This window comes from Lagenorhynchus albirostris, chromosome 1 (assembly GCF_949774975.1).
Source record: "Lagenorhynchus albirostris chromosome 1, mLagAlb1.1, whole genome shotgun sequence".
NCBI classification, from domain to species: domain Eukaryota; kingdom Metazoa; phylum Chordata; class Mammalia; order Artiodactyla; family Delphinidae; genus Lagenorhynchus; species Lagenorhynchus albirostris.
The window spans coordinates 56,864,798-56,888,491 of NC_083095.1; the positions used below are offsets into that span (position 1 = coordinate 56,864,798).

General features: G+C 33.3%; 1 long non-coding RNA gene across 1 annotated transcript in view; it reads left to right on the forward strand.

The window, feature by feature from the left end:
- LOC132530417 (uncharacterized) overlaps positions 1-23,694 on the forward strand; it is a 425,095-nt gene that overhangs the window by 271,638 nt on the left and 129,763 nt on the right. Inside the window, exon 4 of the long non-coding RNA XR_009543797.1 lies at positions 11,572-11,642. This is a non-coding gene — a long non-coding RNA (uncharacterized LOC132530417). The remainder of the gene's footprint in view (positions 1-11,571; positions 11,643-23,694) is intronic.

Genomic DNA, 23,694 nt, shown 5'->3' on the forward strand with positions numbered 1-23,694 from the left:
TTTAATGCTACTTTTTTGACGTGGTTGAGATAAGGGTTATTGAGCCAAGGAATCTACTTCAGTGTTTGGGGCTTTTCTAGACTCTAGCCAATTTCACAGTCCCACAGTGAGATCCAAAACGTGCTTGATCCCCTTCATCCCTGCATGGTTATTCAGCCCATGGTAACCTTCCACCCCCATGGTCCACAACTTCCAGGATGCTCTGATATTCTATGAACACGTCATTCTTTATCTGTCTCTAGAATTTAATTCATCAAGGCTTCCTTAATCTTGCTTTCCATTTTGTTAGTCCCATTGAAAAGTATGGCTTTTATTTTGTCAAGTTCATATTATCACAAGAGCAAAGGTCTTACATGTCATTCTCTATCTTCCTTGGAAATGAAATTTCACTTGACTTACTCATAATAGTAGGACACAAAATGATATTCATTTTATATTCTTTTAAAAGGTTTGGTTTAATGTCTACAGATAAGTTTACTTAGAATTCATCTCTTCAGACTTCCACAATTTTTCAAATAGGTGATTATAATTTTATGTTAAACATTTTCACAATTCAGTTTGTCAGTCGCCTTTTAATAATTGATTTCTTTGAATAATTAAATGATCATTTCTATAACACAAAAAAAACCCTGATATTATATGGAATTAGAGTATATATAAAAATCATGACTTCTCATCCTTGTTTTACATTTCATAAAATTACTTAGATTTCTTAGCCACCATTTTTAATTTGTGGAATTTTAGAATTGATAGAAAATTTAGTAGTCTCTACAATCACTTTATTTTTCAGATCACACAATTACAGCCTAGAAACTACAACACATATATATGCATCTATTCATTAATGTGTCTTTTCCCAAAATGCTTTTCTGATGTGTCTTATTATCAGGACTCATGTGCACTGCTTTCTTCACAAATCCAGGGATTATTACTACCCAATGGGATTTACTAAGTCTGCTTTTCCATTTTTAGGTCTGATACCTGAAGCTTGTCTCTAAGAGCTACTCTGATAACATGGGCAGTCCTAAGGAGATACACACGGTTTAAATAACAGCTCTTCCTCTAATGCTGCCTCATTTTAAATGTGCCTTGATTATATTTCACTTACTGTGAAAACAATCTGCATTTAATTGCTTTTAACCTGCATAGTAAAATAAAGTAACTAAATTCAGTAAGGCTGATAAGTCTCCAATATTAGACCTTGGTAATCACAATTCAGAAAAAATTGTGGTTGTTTATACATCCTTTTTCTAAAGGCTGGGAAAGCCCTCTTTCCATTGTTGATATTTTATTAATAAACATTTTCATTTAATTAAGATAACCAAAGCTATAAATAAAAGTAGATGTATCTTGATTTGATCTATCATTTTTCTTAATGCTATTCATATTGATGTGATTTATTATTATAAATGAATAAGCATTTCCTTAAGGACAGATATATTATTTCAAGCATGTAGATAAATAAGTGATTTTTTTTCCAAGTATGACCTCACTTTTTAGTTTTAAATTTTAAATTTATTTTTCTTTATTCAGGTGCAGTTAACAAATATTCTTACTTATAAGATAAAGTGTACAGTGCAATAATGATTTGGTATAGGTATACATTGTGAAAGAATTCCCCCAGTGAGTTAGTTAACACATCCATTCCTATATATTTACAGTGTGTGTATGAGAAAATTTAGGTTCTACTTTCTTAGAAAATGTCAATTATACAATACAGTGTTATCAAGTATAGTTACAATATTATACATTAAATCCTCACTCTTTATTCATCTTATAAATTGAAGTTTGTACCTTTTTACCAACCTCTCCCTGTTTCTCTCACCCCCCACACCTGGCAAACACTTTTCTCTGTTTCTATGAGTTTTTTTTTTTTTCTTTTTTAGACTCCACATATAAGTTATACTGTGTCCTATTTGTCTGTCTCTGCCTGGCTTATTTCACTTAGCACAATGCCCTCCAGTTTCATCTATATAGTTTCAAATGACAGAATTTTCTTCTTTTTTTAAAGCTGAATAACATTCTATTGTGTACTATATGTATAATATAGATAGAGAAAATATTATATAGATACAGATATCTCCATTTTTCCAGTTATTTGTGGAGGGACACTAAGATTGTTTCCATATTTTGGAACATAGGAGTACAGATTATCTATTAGAAATAATTATTTCATTTCCTTTGGGTATGTATCAAGAGGCAGGATTGCTGAATCATATGGTGGATCTATTTAAAATTCTTTGAGGAAACTTCATACTGTTTCCCATAGTGGTTGCACCAATTTACATTCCCACCAACAGTGTACAAGAGTTCTCCTTCACATCCTCATCAGTATTTCTTATTTCTTGTCTTTTTGATATAGCCATTCTGATAGGTATAGAAAATATCTCATTGTGGTTTTGACTTACATTTCCCTAATGATTAGTGATGTTGAACACTTTTTCATGTACCTGTTGGCCATTTCTATGTCTTTGAAAATTATCTATTCAGTTTACCTGCTATTTTTAATGAGTGTTTGTTTCTTTTTCAATTGAATTGTATGAGTTCTTTAATATATTTTGGATATCAACCCCTTATCAGACACATAATTTGCAAATATTTTCCCCCATTTCATAAGTTGCCTTTTCATTTTGTTGATGGTTTCCTTAGCTATACAGAAGCTTTTTAGTTTGATGTAGTCCCACATGTCTATTTTGCTTTTGTTACCTTTGTTTTTGGTGTCAAATTAAAAAAAAAAATTACCATGCGTGACCAATGACAAAGTGCTTACTAGGAGTTTTATATTACATTCAAAGCTTTAATCCATTTTCAATTAATTATGGTACATGGTATAAGATAGTTGTCCACTTTCATCCTTTTACATGTGGTTGTCCAATTTTCCTAACACCATTTATTGGAGAAACTATCCTTTCCTCATTGCATATTCATGGCTCCTTTGTCTTAAATTAATTGACCATATATGTGTGGATTTATCTCTGAGTGTCATTTCTCTTCCATTGTTCTGGGTGTCTGTTTTTATGCCAGTACCATACTGTTTGGATAACTGTAGCTTTATATTACAGTTTGAAATCAGGAATTGTGATGCCTCGAGCTTTGTTCTTCTCTCTCAAGATTTATTTGGCTGTTCAGAGTCCCTTGTGGTTTCATACAAATTTTAGGATTGTTTGTTCTATTGCTGTGAAAATTGACCTTGGAATTGTGATAGGGATTACATTGAATCTGTAGACTGCTTTGAATATTATGGTCATTGTAACAATATTAATACTTCCATTCCATGAGCATGGAATATTTTTTCATATATGTGTGTCCTCTTTGATGTTTCTTATCAGTGTCTTATAGATTTCTGTGTACAGGTCTTTCACCTTCTAGTTAAATTGACTCCCAGATACTTTATTCTTTTTGATGTAATTGTAAATATAATTTTTTAAAAAAATTATCTTCCTGATAATTAATTGTTAGTATAGAGAAATGCAACAGATTTTTTCATATTGATTTTGTATCTTTCAAATTTACTGAATTCATTTATTCTAACAGTTTTTTGGTGGACTCTTTAGGGTTTTGTATATTTAATAAACTGCCATCTACAAATAGAGATAGTCTTACTTTTTTCTTTTCTATTTAGATACTTTTTCTTTTTGTTGCCTAGTTGAATCAATGTGGTGAGAGTGGGCATCCTTGTCTTTTTCTTGATCTTAGAGAAAAAGATTCTCACTTTTCAAGGTTGATTATGATGTTAGCTGTGGGTTTGTCATAAGAGCCTTTATTATGTTGAGGTACATTCCCTTTATACCCAGTTTTAGAATAGATTTTATCATAAATGGATATTAAATTTTGTCAAATGCTTTTTCTGAATCTATTGAAATTATATTATTTATATCCTTCATTTTGTTAATATGGTGTATCACATTGATTTATTTGAAAATATTAAAACATCCTTGCTTTCCTGGCATAAATCCCACTTGATAAAGGTGTATGATTTTTTTAATGTATTGTTGCATTCAGTTTGCTAATATTTTATTTAGGATTTTTGCATCTGTGTTTATCAGGGATTTTATATACCTTAAAATAAGGAATAGTGGGCTTTATTGTACATGTTGAAAGAATGAGGTAAGAGTATTATGTATTAATTTATCTATAAATTTCATGTGTAAATAAATTTAATTTAGAAGCCATAGTCTTTAAGGGAGTTGTGGTCTGAATTTGTTGTCTTGTACTGACCATTGCATGTAAATATAGTATACTCTTCTGGATGCAAATTTTAGAAATTCAGTATGTGTTAACATTAATAAAAAGGTTAATCCCAGTCTTTAAAAAAAGTTTTTCTTTTTCTTTTTTTTTGTAGTGTCTTTGGCTTTGGTATCAGGTAATGTCTTGTAACCTATATGAATTTGGAAGTTTTCCCTCCTCTTCAATTTTGGGGAAGTATTTGAGGGATTGATGTTAGTAGCTCTTTAAATGTTAGAATCCCCCTGTGAAATCATCTGATTCTAAACTTTCAGTTTTGTGAGGTTTTTGATTACTGATTCAATCTCCTAAGTAGTAATTAGTCTGATCATATTTCTATTTCTTCAAAATTTAGTCTTTGTGAGTTGAACATTTCTAGGATTTTATCTGCTTTTTTCAGGTTGTCCAATTTGTTGGTATGTAATTGCTCATAGTAGGCTTTTATGATTCTTATACTTCTGTGGTATCATTTGTAATGTCTCCTCTTTTTCTTGATAAGTCTATGTAACAATTTGTCTATTTTGTTTATCTTTTCAAAAAAAAGCTCTTCTTTTATCTTTTCTATTGTCTTTTAATCTCTATTTAATTCTGCTCTGCTCTTTGTTATTTCCTTTCTTCTTCTAACTTTGGGCTTAGTTTGAAGGTATAAAGTTAGATTGTTTACTTGAGATCTTTCCCTTTTTCTTAATATTGACATTTATCACTATAAACTTCCTTCTTAGAACTGCTTTTGCTGATTCCCATAAGTTTTGGTAAATTGTGCTTCCATTTTTATTTGTCTCAGAATATTTTTTAATTTCTCTTTTTAAATTTTTTCTTTGACTCATTTGCTGTGCAGGAACATGTTATTTAACCTCTTATTTTCGTTTACTCAAAATATTTTTTAATTTATTAAAAATACCCAGCATTCAAGAACAACTTGAAACTCTATATGAATTTTAATCCCGCTCCTTGCTGTCTTCAGAGCACTCACAGACAGAAGGGCATGGGGCAGAAACCTGAGACTTGGTGGAGCATTAGGGCTGACTCTGCCAGAGATTGGTTGTCACTGAGGCCAGGAGGCAGTTAGCACATGTCAGGGCCACGTTAGTTGGGGGACAAGGCAATAGGAGGCTGGGGTTTGTGAGGAAGTTGTGGAGATACAGACTCCAAGCTCCATCCAGCAGAGGAGTCAGCACTGGGGGAGCTCAGGGCCTGCTCACAAAGGATCCAGAATCATCATTTCAGACTGGCTGCCCCAGTGGGCCTCACCATGGGGTCTTGTCCTCTTCTGAGGCAAACCTTTTAATGAGCAAGTCTTTCAAAAGGGAATCATTTGTTTCATTTGTAAACCTAAAACAGATGTTGATTTCAGTTGGGTTATGTGTCCATAGCTGTAAACATATTCTACCATAATTTACATAGCAAATTGCAGATGGTACAGATAATCACAGTTTAATTGTATATATGTCTTAATTCAGAAAGTTGTTATATCTAATCTGAAAAGTTGGAAGAAATTCCTGGGAAAAATCACCCCCTACATGCCTCACCCAGTGAAAAACCAGCCTTATAACAGGGAGAGGAATATAGCTTTCTACCTTAAATTAAGTACTTCCATAAAGGATATTAAAGTTTCCTTGTAACTCTCTTTGAGGTGGCAGTAGATGCTTTAACTTAAGAGTGATTAAGACATGATTTGCATTACTGTTTAGGTTTAGTTTGAAGAGGCAGCATAATTGATAGAATGGGTAACACCTTCTGTAATAAATTTTTGTCTCTAAAAAGCTTGATCCTGAAAAAAATTCACAACCTTATGAATGAGTGTCATAATTGTTCTAATTCATGATTCATTCCATAACAAAATAAATCCTTTTACTAAGTATTTTATTATAGTGCTCTTAAATTTCTTAAAATTAGATCGCTCAATGTAATGTTAAAACTGCAAAAGCATTTACCACTTGGAAATCATAATTGTCGTTATTTTGCATTTAATAAACAATGCATCAACCAAATATCTTTGTGATGGTGAGCAAGTTGAGCTTTAGAATAGTGATTATTAAATGTATTTTTTCAATAGATGACATACAGTTTTAATTTTAATGGCTACAAGACTTTCTATCGATGCAATTATATGAATTTATACTTGCACCAGATACATATTTCTGCTAACATTTAATATTATCAAAATGTAAGTTTTTGCATGTTTGTTGGGTAAAAATTTACTTATTTAACAAATGTTTGTGCCTGCCTCTATATGCTAGGTCAGGTCTTAGTTTAGGTTTTGAGAATTTGGTAATGAACAAAACAGCTAAAATTCCTGTCCTTGGCAGGAATTTTGGCACCATATTGTCTTTTTATTTTCATTTATATGAAGTGTAGTGAAGTTGGGCACATTTTCATGTGCTTATCTGACAATTCTTATGATTTGCATTTTACCTTTGGTTTTAATTACTGATGAGTTTTTAAGTTAGTCACTTACATAGTTGTTTATAGTGAACAGTATCCACATTTCTTTCAGTAATTTTTTTTTTCTGTAAAGAGTTTAAGGTTTTTCAAATCCGAGATGATATAAGGAGGGCTCAGTATTCATGGATAACTTTCCTTTGCTAAATGTGTATCAAAAGTGAGGAAATATCTGTATATTAAATCAGTTTGTCAAAAGAAATACAAATCAAGCTAAAAAATAATTACATGATATTTCAAAACAAAAATTAGGGTTTTTAGAAATGTCACCCTAAACTTCCCACATTTTCACAGTTTGAAATAATTTTGCGTAAATAATAATTTGAAATTTGTGAAGATATATAAAAAAAGCCAAACTCTTTTTGGTACCTCTTTTCAAGAACGTCAGAAGAGAGATAATTATCTAGTTGTCTTGCTAAATATACATGTAGTTTAAAAATATGATTAATTAATGCTTTTCATTTTTTATGACAATTTTACTTTCTTCCTTTTTTTATTCCTTCTTCTCTTCTTGTAACCAAAATGCAAAAAGAAGACCATGTGCCAATGTACTAAAAATATTGTAAAGGATTTCAACTAATTATAATAACAATAATTTAATGTTAAATATTGATAACATACTTTATTAAATGTGTGTGTATACTTATTTAATCCCCATAATAATGCTCTAAGGTAAAGCATACTACTCTATTCCAATTTTATCCATAAGGAAACTGAGGCAACATTGTTATCCAAGGTTATACAGCTATTATTTAGCAGAGCAGGTAGTAAAACCTAGGCCTTCAGGCTTCAAAGTCTACTTCGTTAAAACTGGAATAAAGGTGTATACACATTGAGGCTTCAGTTACTGGCCAGGTCTTAGGGCTAGGCACTTGTGTGAACATTTAACACATTTAACCTGCAAAAACAACCCCCTGAGAATAGTTTCTATCATTGTGTGCCTGAGGAATCAAATGCAGAATGACTAAGTAATTTTTCAAAGTTTACAGGGAGTTATATTAGAGCTGAAATTTATACTCATTGTTCTATGACTTCAGATTCAAAGATTTGAGGAGATAGTATGCCCTGGTTTGTCCCTTTGATTGTCAGTTTGTCTCTGTTATTCCAGCCTAATTATTCATAGGGATTCATTTAAATATGACAAGTACCTCAATTAGGATGGGAAATTGCATCATTATCCTATTAATACCTCCTAGTTTGGAGCTCTTAAACTGCCCACCTTGAGTTGCAACTGAGAACTGTTACCAGGAGATCACATTATGCTGACCTCTGTAGCAGAAGCTATCTTACTGATCCCATCACCCCATATCAAGCTTCCTTTATAATTGACTGCTTGTATGGTTATCCCCTTAGGTCTCCTCTGGCCATATTTATGTCTGAGTTTCTCCTGCAGGGAAAATGTGTCCCTGTCTCTGTCATCATAAATAATTCTTTTACAAATATAGATTCACCATGAGAAAAATCATTCATCACTTGGGAATTTCTGGGTTAGATACATTGCTTCAGACCTGTTTGGAATAGGACCAGACACCTCATCCTCCCATTCTGATCATTGCTAGGTTTTTAATATCAAACAGTGGGTGAATACTTAGCCATTTCTATAAAAGAGCTTGGATTACATACTTCATCAAAAATGTCATAGGAATCAACATGATATAGATGATACGGATCGTCTGTAATAAAGATGATTTAAGCCTATATTTCCACTGTAAAAACATTTCAAATTAGCGGGACTAATGGGAAAGCCAAAGACCCAAACTAGTATCACTGATTGGAATGTCACACAAAGAAGGAGATAAAAGAAATGACAGTATTCATTTCTTTAAAATTAAATAGAAATTTTATGGAAGCATTTTTTTCCCTGAGAAGCATGAAGCACTGTTGTTGTTAGATGCAGATGGGTCAGTTCCAAACTCTAGCTCTGCTGCTCACTACTCACTAGCTCTGCTACATTATATAAATCTACTCTGACTTTTTCTTTATATGTGAAAGATGAATAATAATAGTGAATACTTCATAGGGTCCTTGAATATTAAATTAGATAATGCATGCTTGACTACTGGCATATAGTAGATGCTTAATACATTGTTGTCATTGCTGCATTTAACAATCTTATCAAATTTTCAAAAGGGAAATCTCACCCAACCTACTATAACTTTTAAGATAATTATTTATAAGTCAATAAGCATTTTAAACAAGTGTCAGCACATTTAAAAATTCTTAACATCATAAAATTTATCAGTTGTTTTGAAGAGTCAGAGTAAATATTCATAGTTCATTCTTGGGATTATTTCCTTATTTTAATTCCATAATTTGGTTTTGTAGTATGACAATATATTCTTCTTCAAAAAGAGACAATATTTAGACATTTTTTTTCTGGGTTCTTATGCAATATCAAAAAGGCCCTGTGAAAATACAGAATGTTAAAAGAAAAATTAACTGCTGTACACAAGCGTGGCTTTAATAATGTCTCTTCATTTTGGAGAGCTTGCTTTGGTGGCAGAGTTTGTCCAGCCCATGAACTTTAGCTCTTATTTAAGAAAAATGAAATGGATGACCCAGGGATACTATCACTCTCTGAAGATAATCATTAACAGTTCATGGGAGAGTAACCTCATAAGGTCAGTGGCAGGCTCATCTAAGATTTCTTCACCTCAGTGCACAGAATTGGGAGGTAATTGACCAAGTTACCACTGTCCTTTTAGCACTGAAGATTTGTTGATTGTTAGTTGATAAGGAAAATGACATTACTGTAATATCTTGTCCCTCACATTATTACCGTGTGCATGCAAAGAGATGATTTTATATTAGATCAGGTCTAGGACCTTGAATGAATGAAGAGAAGTTTTATAGGTCTAGTGAAATCTCTGCTTTTAGAGGATGAATTATAGTTTTTACTAGAAGGGAGTATTAAGCTAATAGCTTTCAGGCAAGTAATGTATTTCAAAGGGCAAAAGAGCTGCTAAGGTCTCTGTGCCTCTTTTTCTTACTTTTATTAAATATTTTATTACTCTAGAAAACACCTTAGAGCTTGTTACTGCAGAAGAGGGTCCTAAAAATGCAATAACACAATGTGCTGCAAAGACAACTCCCATTCTTATATATCTAACTTGAAGCTCCAGACTGTAAACAATGATCCTCACAGCAGATGTACCTGTTTTTCAAAATGTATTTCACATAATTTACTAGTAATTAGGCAGAAGCCTTTGTATTGAAGCTGTTTTATAGGTAAGCATCACATTAAAATACCTTCTAGGTATTAAGAAAAAATGGCACCCGACAAGAGGAGAAAAAAGAAGTTGAATTTATTCTTACACTACTGCAGTAGGGGAGTGAAACAGAACCCAGCCTCACTGTGGGAACAAAAAGGCTGGGAGTAGGCTGGGGATTTAAGCACTGGGTAAGCTAGTGAAAAAGCACTGGAGGACATTCAGAAAGGAGTGGGGGTAAGGTTGATCAATGGATGTGCCAAGCATTATGTGAGTTATTCCTGAGTTTGCAAATGTTTCTCTTTGTGATCAGGCCATCTATGTTTGCTAATTTGTGCCCACTGAAATTAGGCTCATACCCTCCCTCAGAGCCTGGGAGATAGAGGTGCTATCTCTTTCTATGACTACATTTCAGAGATAGTTCTAAGGACTTTAAGAGAATCTACAACTCTTAGTCATCTTATTATCTGTAAAGCAGGAAAGATGATAATAATTCTTACTGTTTTTGTGAGGATGAAATCAGCTAATGAAATACATTTAGAATTGTTACAAGCACAGGGTATGGCTTTTCGTAAATGAGAGCTTTCATTATCATTACCTAATATCCATTGCAGCTTTTTTTTTTTCCGGAATCTCAGTGGAACACATTATACTCTTAGAATTCCAGTATAAAAACAAATAATAGAAAATATAAAATTGTAAAGAAAATTATTTGACATTATATGAATACCTTTAATTGTTACAGCGATGAAAAATATCAACAACTACTATTACCCAGCTGGTAGAGTTCAACTCTTTCCCCATTCTCTCTCCCCAGTGCAGACTGTCAGTTTGAAGATATGTGTACTAAGTATTTGGATCAAAGGAAAGAATAAATCACTTAGTAAGAACATGAAATTTAACTTTACATGCTGATTTTCTGTTTGAAATCTATGGTGGGAAATTAAAAGTGGCAATTTTAATGGCTAAAAATGTATATATACACACATATGTATGTATGCATACATACATATATGAACACATATAGGATAAGTATGTATTATATATGGTCCTATTACATACATATATAGGTTAGGTATATTAAATCCATATTTACTCTCATAAAAATTTAGGATAGATTTTTAAGTGGACAAAAATATTTTAGATACCTTTTAATAGAGTCTTAATTACTTAAATAAATAAATGGTAGATGTTAATATTTATTAATATCTTTGGAAACCAATCCCTTATGTAAAACAACCTAGCAGGAAGCCAGGCTGCTCTAAGTCTTGTATATAAGGTTTGTGAGAAGTCAGACTGCTGTCTCTAGTAACAATCCAGGAAGTCAAACAATAACTTCTATAGCAATCAGCTCAACATGGCCAGGGCTTGATTAATAACTGAACGTTTCCCTGATTTCTGAACCAGTTTCCAACTTACGGCCAATCAGAGAAAGCCCAAATATGCATCCCTAACCAATCATATAGGATGCTCCCCTTCTAGTTAGCCTGCTGATAGCTTCCCCATACCAATGATCTCCAATCAAGGCACACCTAAAGCTTTCTCTTTTTGTTCACTATAAATCTTTTCCACTGCTCTGCCTGATTTTGAGTCTGTACCAAACACAAGTGACAGTGGCTGATTTTCTTGCTAAAGCAAGCTCTAATAAATAGCCTTTGCTTGTTCTTATTTGGTTGGCCTTTGTTTATTTTCACAGATACAGTGGAAGTCCCACTAAAGCCCACCAGTCTGCACTGCCCTTCACCGCAGATCCTAGCCTTCGACCAGGTACAGTATCCACAGGGGTCCCTTGTGCCTTGCTACTTGCAGGTTGTCTAGTCTGTGAAGATGTAGTAAGTCAGCATGGGGATCTGAAATCCATTTTTTTCATTGTCTTTATGTTGAGTTCCTGGGCTATTTATTATTTGGTTTGGTACTTGGATTTTATTATTGGTTCCTATTTGTTTGGCATCCTTGTTGGAATCAGGCATTCTTTCTCATCTCTCTTTGCTGTCCTTGTTAACTGTTTTGTGTTATGCAGTCTAAAAGTGTTCTTGTCATAAGAAGGAGAATCATAGTGTAGAACACAGGCATATGCCTTATAATCCTGTTGTTCAAGCCTGACTCACAGACCAGTGCAAATAATTTGGTCTTTGTTTATTTCCACAAAATGCAAATGAACTGTTTTCTAGCTCAAGAAAGAATTTATTAACATCATTGTGGAATAAGTCAATTTTGTAGTCCTGATTGCCTATAAATGTGTCTGTCGTTTGCATTCTCCTCTGAAACATTTTTTAAAAGATCTTTCTGATTTCCTCAATAATTAATAAGTAAAATGAAATTGCTGACCTATGTTCACTTATATGTGTCTGTCATGAATTTCCTCTTTAAAATTATTTTGAGACTGCATATAAACCATATGAGTTAAAATTTATATAAAAGTATATATTTTTAACTGGTGAGAAGTTTCATTAAGATTTGAGTCCCTTTAAAGAAATTAAGTAATGGGGTCTTCTTCTTGATAAAAACAACAAAAAACAAAGAACAAAACTGTACACCAAAAATGTTTACTTCACATTTGAAAAGATGTCTTTCAGTGATTCAAGAATTACATATGAGAATCATAAGGTACGTGTTTAATATGTTTATTATTTAATTTGAAAATATTGCATAAGGCATAATGCTAATTTTCAAATGGATTATCCTGTATCAATTCTTATGTGGTCCACTTAAGTTGCTGGTTTAATATTAGATTGTTTTGTGGTTGATATGAACATAGTGGTTGATGTTAGATTTCAGTTCTCAGAGATGCAGATGGCTATGACTCAGTCACTACATATCATATTTTCAACAAACAATAAGCAAATACACACACACGCATACACAAAACCTAAAACGTAAAGGAAGTAAATGTTTGTTGCTTCTTTGTAATCTTTTGCAAAGCTAAGCAGGTCTTGTGTGACTCTTCAGAAAAGCGTGGAAATCAGGGTAAGTCTATACAGTCTCAAAACAAAGTATTGAAAGCATAAAATTGAGAAGGTACACTGGGTATTTTCTCAACTAGGTATTAAAAAAATATATTTTAAAATAAATATCCTTTTTATTAGCATAGGAACAAAGCCTAGTTCCCAAAAGAAAAAGAAAATTACATGTTTTCTGGTAAAAAAGAAAAATCAGAGCGTGATAATGCTTTGTCCTTCCTAAATGGAAACAAAGCTATAGATTGGGATAAAGAAGATAATGAAGGAGAATATTTTATCAGAAATTATTATGGGAAAAATGTGTGATGAGGTTGTTAATAGAGTCAGCCAAAATAAAGGACAGGAATTGTGCTTTATCAATTGTACTTGATGTCTAGGCCCAGTGCTAATCTGTAGTTGTTGGAGAACATTGAAAAAAGACAGCTAAAAATTACAATGAAAGGTTATCTGTGGCCCCTAGGTATCCTTTACAAGTTCTAATTTATTGTTGTTCACTGAACTGTTTCAGTCTTTCAGTAGCCCACACATTCTATTTACTCTAAAACCAAAATGACAACTAAAGGCCTTTTGTACATGTGTACATTTGAGAAATAGAGTACATTTCCCAGAGTGTTTGGCCAGTATTTTTTTACAAAGACATTGAAATATATAGGCAAAATGACTTAAGCTTGTTATGTTGTCCCTGCTGTATTTTTATACTGTGCAACTTTGATTTTCAATTCCATAATCTGCTGGCTGAGTTTAGTTTGGCTACTACTGTTGGGATTCTATCATATATATTTTTTGCTGCTTTTCATCCCTTTGATAGTATGATTTTAATTCCCTAGTGGTAACACATATGTTCTCAGACATGACTCAAGGAATTATTAAAAACAATTTAAAGAAAATTGAATAAAATAATAGCAAAATACACACCTTGGATGCTTCCAAAAATGCTACCATTGTAAAGTTGTGTGATTTCCTTCACTTAGTTTTACAAACATATTTTAAAAAATCTTTTGAAATCATAATTTATTTGTAATATTTCATCACATTTCTTTGCCTAATATTATAAGATAGTTAGCCATGTTCCTGAATAGTTTTCATAAGCCTAATTTCACCACCTGTATTATGTACCTTTAATAGATGCTCTAAAATATGAAAACTCTCCCATAGAAGCTTTAATTTTGTTGTTTTTGGCTTTCATTGATGTCGTGTTGAACACGTATGTGCACATTTTTAAGTCTACAATTTTGATTCAACTGAAATTCAATTGTATTTCTGGGTTAGCCATTGGAAATAGACAGATGATTAATAATTTGTCCCGTTCACAACAAGCTCATGTTTTAGAGAAAGAGACCGTTAAAACATACATACCCAAACACAATATCTTCTCTTGGTCCCACATATACACAAATATTATGATCCTAATGAGAAAAAGAGATTAAAATAAACTCATGAAAAATTTGGTATAATTTTGTGTATTATCAAATACCAAATAAATCTGTGATTTATAAGGCTCATTAATTAGTGTCAGTCAATTTCTCTGCAAAATTTGTTACTGTTTTAAAATGCCCATTTCAGAGGATACGTGTAACATTTTTCTCTTCTTTGCACTGAGACTTCTTTTTAAATTCATCGTATTATTCAAACCTATATTTAAACAAATCTTTACCTACCAGAGAAGTTCTTACTCCACATTTCCCATTCAATTGTATAAATACACAATTTAATCTTACTCGACCCATGACAATTTTATGCACAAACTTATCTATTAGAATAGGGTAAATCATTTTAACTTCAGTCCTTCAGTGTCTCACAGGTTTTAGCTCAGTTTCTTTTTGAGAATGCTGCAAATAGTTCTGAAGGGGTTGGCTTTGTCTCATCTGCCTTTTATCTCTACCTCTGCTCCTGATCTGTCATCTCAGCTTTGTGTCCTTTGATGTTCCAAAGTTCTAGTTCTCTTTTTCTAATTATTTCCAACTTGAATTACTGCGGACAAAGCTGTACGTGATCTCAAACTCCTTTGACGGTGAAATCTTAAAAGCAAGTTAAAGACAATCACTTGAGGAATTGAAAACTTTCAGACTGAAACATTGGCTTGGAGCTATGCATAAAAGCAGAGAGAACTTGATACAGTCAGAGGACTGAGGAAGAAAAGCGTTTCTTTCCTTCATGGATTTAACATTAGTGTGATTGAACAACAAAAACAAAAAACCTAAACATTTTATATTATTTTCAATTATTAAGTTTTCTTATGTTTATGGAACGAATCTTTTCAATCTATTCAATATGTGATTGAGTGAATCTAACCAATGAGCTTCCAGCTTAATTCAGTATTATTGCTCTCAGTTGACAGTTGTTTTCTCTTAATAATTGAAACTAATTTCTGTGACATATTTCTGCTTCCAGCCAAGATTTAGTACTTCAGGCAGTGAATGACAGTGATACTTGAGAGATGAGAAACAAGAAGTGTGAGCCTTATGACTGCCTCATTTATTTCTGTCAAAGCAAAGATTGCAACAGGCAGAGTTTATTCAAGTTTATTTCAATAGAGAAGAGAGACTTGAACTCAGTTCTGCTGGGGTAAAAAAAAAAAAGAGCTGGAGGGTTGTTCATTGCTGGGTTGGGCTTTTGGAGAAGTACTGGAGGGGGACTTTAGGGAGAAGGTCAATCAATGGAATGTTATTTGTGAGTTAATGGGAATTAATAGAAGTTATTCCTGAGTTTGCAAATGTTTTTCTCTGTGATTAGGCCATTTGTTTGCTTACGGATGCCCACTGGCTCCTACCTCCCATAGGGACTGGGATATTGGGGCCCTATCTACTTTGATGTTTACATTTCAAAGACATGGTTCTCAGGTCCTTGAGAAAGACATTCCCTGGGTCCTCAAGTGGTCAAGAGGCTTCTGTGGAGATTTACGTGCATTGTAGAGAGGCAGAAGAAGAGTTTGCAGTTATAAAATTTCAAGGTAAATGCTCTGGGAAAAGGGATGTCAGGACCATGTCCAGAAATGAACCTGTCTGAAGTACAGTCCAGCTGAGAGGAACATTAAGACCATCTTGGTCACTGCCCTGAGAATTTCCTTGCCAAGGAGCAAGGATGGAGAACAATGCATATTCATAACAATGTTGAACTTTGCCTGATCCCTGTACACCTGGAAAGCAGTGATGGCTATAAAGTTCCTCATCACTTTATCTTTGGAAACAGTTAACTGCAGGGACCACCTTTCCTCATGACTAAGATAGTCATTGCCCACCATTCCCTGTGAGTCCCTTGTTTTACTGCCTTTATAAAACTTAAGGCTTACTTCCTTTTCTCTAAGACATTTTCCTGCAGAAATGAACTTTCTCCCTATTAAAATAGCCTGAATAAAATAATCTTCTTAATTGTCCAATGCATATTTTTTTCTTTTACAGTTTTCATGCCATGACTCATTTTTAAATTCCCTTTAAAAACGAGTCTTTTTTGCTCCTTTCTTGGCTGTAACCTGGGGACCAGACAGGAAGTTTAACACCTGATCTTGCGCTTCTGAGTCTTGCTCATGTGTAGCAGGGCAAGAATTTGATTTTGATTATTTTTGAGTACTGGCTTGATTTTAGTGCTGATTCCTTCTGCTTTGAGTTTTATTTTTGGTTTGTTTACAGACAATAAGTTATTTCCCATTGGGAATTTGGTTTTATTGTCTAACAATTTGGTGATCTTTATAAACAGATTAATGGCTTATAGAGCTCTTAGCATTATTGGATAAGAGACAACAGGTAATCTGGTTTATTATTCTTTTCGTTTTTTTCTGTTCTGAGCTCAAATCAATTAAGAATGTGTCTCCACTGAGAAGAGAACAGATCTTTGATATGGACCTGTGAGTTTTATATATCTGTGTTTACTCCTGATCCAGGGATGGGATTTTAGAATTGAGTTTATAAGCTCTGATATGTGTCTGTATGTACATTTTTGTGTCTGTAATTCAGAGAAGTCTTTCCCACTCATTAATTGTGTAATATTTCCTCCCGCCAGATGGTAATACCAAATTAGACTGTAGAATCTCATTAAAAAACTATATTCTGATTGGATTAGAGATAGACCTTACATAAATACAATATTCTCAATTTCTTTTATAGAAAATAAGAAAACTGAAGTAACTTCTGAGAGTTTCAGTTCTGAGATTTTAAAAGTATCCTTTAAGAAACCAATTTGGAATTTTTTAAGAATTCAAGTTCACATAATTAAGGTAAATCTTTGATAGGTGAGATTGTTACCTAATCAGATTCGGCTGCTTGCTGCTCAAAAAATCAGTACTCAAGGGAGAGAGACAAATGTTAGTAGAAAGAAAATTGCTTTTAATCAGAATGCTGGCAATCTGGGGAGGTGGTGGACTCAGTGTCCCCCAGAAACCATCTCCGAAGATTCTGCTTGGCCATGAAAGGTTTTAAAGGGAAAAAGGGAAGTAATCTCAGTTAATCATTAAAGTGGGGATCAGAGTCATCACCATCCCCCACTGTTTGCAGGCTTGTGTGCCGGCTTGTCAACTTCTTTTGATTTTTCTTTAGATGCTCTCTTGTTCGCACAGTTTGTGAGATTACTGAAGGGGAAACTAGGAAAGAGATCTGGTCTTCTGTTAATTACTTATTCTTCATTTCTACTTCTTGGATGTATGGAAAGAACCAACAAATTAGGCAAGGTATTGTGTGGTCAAAAGATTTAAAAAGTGTGCTAGGGCCAGAGATGAGTAGAGCATGGGGGTGCCTGGTTTTAAGGTTTGTGACAAAACAAAGGGGCCTCCTGCAGAGAGCTCTTTCCTGCAGAGAGCTCTTCCCTGTCAGAAGGGGCTTACAAATCCCCACTTGTCAGAACATCATTCCTTTTTTATGGGATCATGGGCAATGGTCCCTCTTCTGTAACTTCTTCATGCTAATGTAGGGCGCCATATTCTTAGAGTGCAAGATGTCAACAGGGGTCTGTAGCATCTCTTTGCTGACAGTTATAGTTGCCTGTTTACATACATGGGCAGAACAAGCTACAATTATTTTGATGCCCACAAAGATATAGATTATTTTGAGCAATAGTGTTAATCCCATCCTCTTAAGGCCAGTTCTTGGAACTGTGTTAGCCATAGACTCAGTACTGCTCAAAATAGAGCAGTTTATGTCATGGCTGCAGTCTGGTCACCACACAGTCAGCCTTTCCCCTCTGGTAGCAGTTACAGTATATGTAAAACAACTCAGGAATGTGCATCAGACACTGTCTGTGACTCTATAGTCCTAATCATTAGCTGCTTGAGCCTGCTCCTTTATGACTCAGGAAGACCTGGGAGACTTCAGCTTCTCTAAAAACAAGAGGCAGGAAACCTGGAGGGGCCTTTGTATTTGGGGGGCGGGGGGGCAGGCAGGGTTCTGCTTGGTTCCAAGATTAGTTTAATATTTTTGGTTTAATAAAAACAGCTATGCGTTTTCTGATTTGTCAGTATTAAATATAATATACATATACATTTTTATTCTACTTGGGTATTTCTCCCTAAACTTATACAGATTTACTGATTAAATAGGCTAATATTGCCTCTACTTATAATTATGAAAATATAAATTTTTAAACCAAATTGAATCATTATTCTGACAAACTATTACAATAATAGTTGTATTTTATAGTGTGTCAGAAGATAATTTCAAAAAACTTTAGGTAACTTGCATACTTGGACTGATAGTAGGTTGAGTTAATAGATACTCATAAGATATCTAGAACATTTCTAAGTAAGAGAATGCTACATTGATTACTAAGCCTAATTTAACTTTATATACTTCCACCTTTTATTTTTATATGCTGCAGAAAAACTATATCTTTAGGTATATCCTGAGCATTCATTTCTGTCCCTTTGAGAACTGTATAAATGATGTGTATGGCTATAGACAGCTGTGTTACGTTTTCATGAGCTCTGCAAATTTGCTGTAAAAGGCTGCTGTATGATCACGCACAGTTATCAACATCACCCTATCCCAGTTTTCTCTGTGAGATACAAGTTAGTTTCTTTGGTTAAAAGTTATAAGTAATGTGATGTTTAAACTATACATAGATACACTAGTTCAGAGAAATAGATCTGTATAAGTTCTTCTGTAGTTCAAAGGAATAACAAAATCTGCACACAATCTGTTCAGTGTAAATAATATAATACATTATCAGGCAAAACTTTGCTCATTTTTACCTTTTAAATGACCCCAAAAGTCTATTACTTAGTGTCAACATATCATTAAATAAGTTTTTAAAGAGATTCTATTAATATTTATACTTGGTACAAGGCTAACTGAGGATAAACCAAGACTCTCTGGGCAAAACAGATATTAAACTTACCCCACAATTAGAAATTCATGGATTACTGGAAACACCAAAAAAAAAAAAAAAAGTTCCAAAAGCACCAGAAACACCAAAGTAACTGTTTTCCTATACTCTTAAGTCAGTTAACATTTCTAGTCAGAATATGCTTCCACCGTACTGTGAGTAAGCCTTTTTAAACGTTTTTTTCTTCTTTTAAATTGTGGTAAAATACATGTAACATAAAATTTACTGTTTTTGCCATTTTTAGATGTACAGTTCAGTGCTATTAAGTACATTAATATTGTGCAAACATCACTACAATCCATCTAATGGAACTCCCTCATCTTGCAAAACTGAAACTCTGAACTCAAACAATAATATTCCATTTCCCCCCATTTCCTGGCAACAACCATTCTTTTTCTTGTTCCTATGATTTTGACTACTCTAAATACCTCAAATAAGTGGAGTTATACAATATTTGTCTTATTGTGATTAATATTTTACTTAGTATAGTATCCTCAAGATTCATCCATGTTGAGGCATATATTAGAATTTCCTTCCATTTTAAGGCTGAACAGTATTCCAGTGTGTGTGTGTGTGTCTAAACATATATACAGATATATATGTGTGTGTATTTCATTTTGCTTATCCATTCACCTGTCCATAAACATTTGGCTTGATTCCATGTTTTAGCTGTTGTGAATAATGCTGCTATAAAAATGAAGTGGCATATATCTATCCAAGACCCTGTTCTTAATTCTTTGGGGTATATACACAGAAATGGAAACATTGAATCATGTGATTATTCTATTTTTAATGTTTTTGAGGAAACTTCAAACTGTTTTCCACAACAGCTATAATATTTACATTCCCATCAACAGTGAAAAAGGGTTCCTATTTCTCTATATCTTCCAACACTTGTTATTTTCTGGATTTTTGTTTTTTGATAATAGCCATCCTAATGGGTCTAAGGTGATATCATTGCAGCTTTGATTTGCATTTTCCTAATGATTAAGAATTTTGAGCATCTTTTCATGTGCTTATTGGCCATCCAAAAATCTTTGGAGATATGTTTATGATATTCTTTGCCCATTTTTGGAATCAGTTGTTTGTTTTATTATTGTTGAGTTTTAGGATTTCTCTATACATTCTGTGTTATATCCATAATCAGATATATAATTTGTAAATATTTTCTCCCATTCGTTTTTATTTTGTTGATAGTATCTTTTGATGCACATTTTTTTTCTTTTCCGTGAAGTCTAATTTTTCTGTTTCTTCTTTTGTTGCTTCAGTCTTTGGTGTCACAACTAGGAAATCACTCCCAAATCCAATGTAGTGAAAATTTTGCCCAATATTTTATAAAAGTTTTATAGTTTTACCCCTTACATTTAGGTATTTGATCAATTTTAAGTTAATTTTTGTACATGATGTTAGGTAAGGGTCCAACTTCATTCTTTTGCATACGTACATCAGTTTTTTCAGCACCATTTGTTGAAAAGACTGCCCTTTCCCCCAGTGAATGAATTTGGCACTCATCGAAAATCATTTTACCTTATTTGTGAGGTTTTATTTCTGGGCTCACTATCCTATTCCAATGGTCTACATGTCTGTCTTTATGTGTGTATCATAGTGTTTTGATTACTATACTTTATAATATAGTCTGAAATCAGAAAATATGAGACCTCCAGCTTTGTTTTTGTTTTCCAGATTGTTTTGACTATTCAGCATCCCTTGAGTTTTTATATGAATTCCAGAATGGTGTCTCTATTTTTGCAAAAATACTTCTTTGGAGTTTTGATAGTGATTACATTAAATCTATAGATCATTTTGAATAGGATTGACATTTTAACAGTATTAACAATATTAAATTTTCCAATCTTTGAATATGGGATGTGTTTCCATTTATGTGTGTCTTTAATTTTTTCAGCAGTGTTTTGTAGTCTTCACTGCACGTCTTTTGCTTCCTTAGCTAAGTTTTTTTTTTGATGCTATTGTAAATAGAATTGTTTTCTTAATTTTATTTGTAGATTGTTAATTGTTAGTGTATAGAAACAGAACTATTTTTTGTGTCTTAACTTTGTGTCTGCTACCATTTGCTGAATTTGTTTGTTCTACCAATATTTGTTGAAACTTTAGAGTTTACTACGTATGGGAAACAATAGGTGATATATAGATATATGTGAGAGGAGATGTTTATAGGAATTGATTCATGGGATTACGGAAAATGAGAAGTGCCATAATCTGCCATCTGTAAGCTGGTGAATCAGGAAATCTGTTGTTGTAAAGCGGTCAGTGTCCAAAAGCCTGTGAATTGAGGTATTGGTGGTATAAGACCCTATCTGAGTCTGAGAGCCCAAGAATCACAAGTGCCACCAATGTCTGAGGGCAGGAGAAAATGTTCATCTCAGCTCTCTGGGCATCCCTTAGCCCAGGCAAGTTGACACAAAATAATAGTCTCATATATGTATTCCAAATGCTTTGGAAGCTTTACTGTCTCTTTAGCAAAATGATTCTATGGAATGCCTCTTTGTATCTCCAACGCCAAAAGTTTTTCTTGTAGATGCACTTGTGTTCTTATAGAATATACCACATCACAAAATAGACTAGAAATATAATAACATTATAAATAACATTATTTATCCCCAGATGTTGAGACAATGTGTAGATACTTTTTATCTTCCCACTGCCTATATTTTTCAATTTAAAAAGAAATTAGCACATTTAAACATTTAAGTTCAAGTCTGAGTCTGAGTCTGAAGGCAGGAGAAGACCACTGTCCCAGCTTGAAGATAATCAGGCATAGTGAGTTAATTCTCCCTTACTCAGCCTTTTATGCTCTATTCAGGTGTTCAGTGAATTGGGTACACCCGCCCTCATTGGTTAGGGCAATCTGCTTTAACTCAGACTACTGATTTAAATGTTAATTTCTTCTAGAAAAACCCATAGAGACACACCCAGAATAATGTTTAACCAAATATCTGAGCACCCTATGACCTGGTTAAATTGATACATAAAGTTAAACATCACACTACATAATCCTTTATTGTCTCTTTTGCAATAACCTATTACAGAAAAATTGTCTTTCATTTGAATTAGTACATTTTTGTTTTATATGTTTTTGGACTAATGTCTAAAAATTTTATTATCATTCACAGTTTTGCATTAAGAAATTCTCTTTATAAACCAAGGTGTATTCACTGTAAACTCTGAGAATTTAGTTATGAGTTTATTTCTAAAGCTTAATGCTTACATTTATATGATGAATTTAATCTTTGGAAGTACAATCAAAAGCCAGTTTTTATTTAATATGCATATCTAAAGTAAAAACATCTATAAGGAAGTATATTTTGATATTCTAGAAGGAGGCATTAAGGGAAGCCTATTCACAGCAGGCTTATCTTCAAAAGTGATTGGGAAAAAAATCTTAAAAATGAATAAGTATTGAAGATAACTTTTGTTTAATGACAACAGTTGTTGAAAGTTCATTTTAGTTATGAGAAATGAATACTAGTATTTTTAGTTGAATAGTCTGATGTTAATGTGACTGTAAACCTACTCCATGGTGACAGAAATTAAATGAAGTTTCTTTTGAGTAACTAAAACTACATAAAAGCAAGTTATATCTTTAATAGAAGCCTGAGACAGAAACCACTTGTAAGTTTAGGTTGTAATATAAATTTAGATTGGCTAAACATTAAAATGCTCATGTGAGTGTTTTTTCTCTTTCCTGAAGAGAAATTGATGTGTAAAGTGTGCCCTTTTATTGTCTAAAATCTTTCCTGATGTAGGAAATCCTTATATTTTACAAATCCCTCCCACTTTGCTCATCTTCCTGTGCAGTCTTATCCATCAGCAATCTGGTGATTCCTACGTCTTTCTCCCTGCCTGGACCTATCTACCAGGCAAGAGGTTATAAATCAACTTTCACCTAAAAGTATGCACTCTTGCATCCTCTAGAAAACTCAAATACAACGTGGAAGGATTATAAGAAGTGCTTGTTGTGGGTGCATGTTATATTAAATAGGATATCAGGGAAATCCTCACTAACAGAGTGCCATTGGAGCCAAAGTTTGAAGAAGAAAGAGAGCAAGCCATGAAAATGTCTGAGGGAAATTTTGTCCAGGCAGTAGAATAGCAACTACAAAGTTTAAAATTATTTATATGTTTCTTCTTTGTCTAAGCTTGGGTTTCACCACTCCCATCCCAAATAGACCTGAGAAAAAAATTTGAGTGGAGATATTGTATTTGGAAATAATCATAGAGAGCAGGAGTGGGATGTGGGACAGGTATACAGGGATGGGAGAAAAGCCAGTAAAGTGTGAACTGCAGAGCAGGTTACACTGTGTGCAACTGAGGACCCTCTACATTTGGGTAAAATGTGTCTCAGAATTATCTCACTGAGGGGTGAAAAAGCTTAAGTATTTATCCACCAAATTCTTCTTTAGTTTGGACTGATTTTTTTAAGGGCTAGAGAAATTGCTCACAGAGAAACTAAAAGACAGGAGTGACAGTGTATATAAAATATCTACAGTACTGAAAATGAGTTTTCAGATGTAGGCCAATGGGGTATGGAT